At 44.0% G+C, this 3,145-nt stretch overlaps 1 protein-coding gene across 2 annotated transcripts in view; it reads right to left on the bottom strand.

The window, feature by feature from the left end:
- Positions 1-3,145, bottom strand: part of LOC102214762 (uncharacterized protein DDB_G0271670-like) — a 9,453-nt gene that overhangs the window by 5,657 nt on the left and 651 nt on the right. The gene's annotated exons all lie outside the window — the stretch shown is intronic.

The raw sequence follows: 3,145 nt of genomic DNA, 5'->3' as shown, positions 1-3,145 counted from the left end.
TGGAGGGATGGATGGATGGAGGGATGGATGGATGGTTAAATGGGTGGAGGGATGGATGGATGGAGGGATGGATGGGTGGATGGATGGAGGGATGGATGGTTAAATGGGTGTAGGGATGGATGGATGGAGGGATGGATGAATGGTTAAATGGGTGGAGGGATGGATGGATGGAGGGATGGATGGGTGGATGGATGGATGGATGGGTGGGTGCTGGTCAGGAGAAACCTTTCTAAAGGTGAATAAACGATCCTTTTGAGCGTCAGTTTCAGCCTCGGCTCAGCCTACAGATAGGATCAGTGGTCTTATACATGGAAATAAGGAGCAGCATAAATATTTCAGTTCACCCTGTGAGCGCTGAATCGATCGCTCGCACAGCTGCAGCCTGTGAATAAGAATCATCTGCAGGACAAAATGAGAAATAACTTTAATCCCACCTGCTTTATTGCACTTTATCCCTTCATCTATTGACTTGTGTGAAAGGAAAGAGCTGTGCAGAAAACACATTTATTCAAGCTTAAAGGCAGATATGCTACCTGTTGTACTCCTGTGCATGAAAGGTTTTTCGGGGAGGATTAAAAAATGTTGATTTTTATTTAAAGAAAGTCTTTTAAAAAGATGATGAAACACTTTCTAACTGCTTCATTACAACAAGGCCTTGGAACGGTGGTTAACAGGTCGAGTTATCTTCTTCCTCTGCAAAGAAAATACATCATTTCTTTGTTCAGGGACACAAAGACGAACCTTTCTATGGCTGCTGAGTGAAAGCACATTTCTTATATTATATGAGACCTCTGGACTTTTCTTTCTCCTTCTCTCTGACATCTGTATCATGAAAATTTATTCGCAGGATCCGGAGAGACGCTGTTCTCCTCCTCTTTCTCCTCAGCGCTCATAAAACTGCCTGTGGAGAGTTTACAAGGTGGGAATGCTCAGAAATCACTGCTTTGCCCACACCAACACTCACACCTGCTCGCTAGGCCATGAAAGAAAGATCTGTGAGGTATACTCTGTTTGGAACACCAGGTTGGACCTCCTTTTTCTGTCCGAGCTGCTTCAAGTCCTCGTGGCTCAGATTTAACAAGGAGCTGGAAACGTTCCTCAGAGCTTTTGGTCCACGCTGACTCGACAGCATCATGTTGGTGCAGATTTACCGCCCGCATCCATGAGAATGTCCCATTCCATCACATCCCAGAGCTGTGACAGGACTGAGATCTGTGGAGACCGTCTGAGGGCAGTGAACTCAGGTTCACGTTTGAGATGCTCTGAGCTCTGGCACATGGAGCATTATCCTGATGGAAGAAGCATCACAAGATGGTTCACATGATGAGCAGCAACACTCAGGTTAGCTGTGGGGTTTAAATGATGCTCAGATGGTACCAAGGGTCCCAAAGTGTGCTCAAAACGTATCCCGCACACCATCAGGAGGATGAACTGCTGATAAAGGCAGGATGAGTCCATGCTTTCATGGGGTTTACACTAGAGATGGACCGATCCGATATTACGTGTCGGTCCGATACTGACCTAAATTACTGGATCGGATATCGGAGAGAAATAAAAAATGTAATCCGATCCATTAAATATTACGAAAGCACCTCACAAAACTTGCGACACGGCGTAACTCAGCTCATAACCGTAGCACGTCTGAGAAGTATGCGTCACATGATAGAGCGGCTGTGGCGTGCGAGACCTGTCGGCGGTCTGGTGGAGCATTTGGAGCCTCGCTACCAACCCTGCATTTCATCTCCGAGGAAGCTTTCCCAGAGAGAAGTGAAGCAAGTGTGTAAGTTCACCTCTGAATGCTTGTAAAGCATTCCAGCCTTAAGCTTAACAACTGATCTCTCTCCCTCTCCTGCTGCTACTTCAATCGTGAAACTGATCAGCTGATCTGCTTTTCTGTTGCGAGTCCGTCTCTCTTGTTTGTTTTTGGCCCACTTTGCAGCAGAAAGAGGAAACCAGCAGCTGAACAACAGCAGCACATTTAAGCTTGATCAGCTGTTGTTAGAATGTATTTAATATTACTTTCTACTCGAGGATCTTTTTCTAGCTGACGGCTGTAACTGTGCAGGGGCGGATCTAGCAAAGTTTAGCCAGGGGGGCCGATAGGGCATGAACAGGGAAAAGGGGGCACAAAGACATACTTTTCTTTCTTATTCTCATTTAAAATGTCGAGCTTTTAATAAATAATTATCTGAATCTGATGTAAAATGAATAGAAGTCCATTACTGTATATAGTAACTGTTAAGTCTAATATACCCTAGTAAGCTATAGTACTTTTTCCATCTGTGCAGTCTGCAGTTCTGTAGAAGAAAGAGGTTGAATCTATTTAATTATTGTGGAAAAATAATTGATTTCTGTGCTTTTTTTTTACATGTGCATTAAGTTAAAGTTGGAGGCTGGGGGTGGTTCCCTTTTTTATTTTGCTGGGAGTTTGCAACCCCATTAGTTTGGTTGCGTAATATTTCTGCTAAGTGCTCTTTAAACTAGCAGAATAGGGAGGATGGTGCAGGTTTAAGTTTATTAGATTGATCAGCATTATTATAAATACTTTGGGAGCAGTGTATTTTTGCATACAGGTTTAACAGAATAGCAGCAAGATATTAAAAAAACAGTTTTATTGGTTAAAAACACTATATTGGATTCATATCGGTATCAGCAGATATCCAAATGTATGATATCGGTATCGGACATAAAAAAGTGGCATCGTGTCATCTCTACATCTGGATTTCTCCAGATACTCTCCTGTATACTTTGGTTGTAATGACTAGTTACTTGAGTTACTGCTGCCATTCTAATGTGACCTCTGATTTCTCCCAGAGAACCAGAGCTCACTGGATAGTTCCTCATTTTCATACCATCCTCGGTAAACCCCAGACATGGTTCACAGGAAAATCCCAGCAGGAGTCAAACCCTCCGAGGAGCCCACCAACCACGCCATGCTCATGGTTGGTTTGTGCTACAGCCAGTGCCTACATGCACTGAGTTGTGATATTTCCACTGAAAAGCAGGTGACCAGATGTAGCTTACAAATGTTATTACTGACGTCAGTTTGGATGCAGCAGGGCCAGAAAGTGCTGCACCTACAAGCTGAACAGCTCACGGCTGACCGCCACACGACAGAGCCATGAAACGTATGCAGCACAGTGAG

This window comes from Pundamilia nyererei, unplaced genomic scaffold (genome assembly GCF_000239375.1).
Source record: "Pundamilia nyererei isolate P.nyererei 1_Seehausen unplaced genomic scaffold, PunNye1.0 scaffold00281, whole genome shotgun sequence".
Classification (NCBI taxonomy): domain Eukaryota; kingdom Metazoa; phylum Chordata; class Actinopteri; order Cichliformes; family Cichlidae; genus Pundamilia; species Pundamilia nyererei.
The sequence above is the reverse complement of the archived record's forward strand: the minus strand, read 5'-3'. Positions and strand labels throughout refer to the sequence as shown.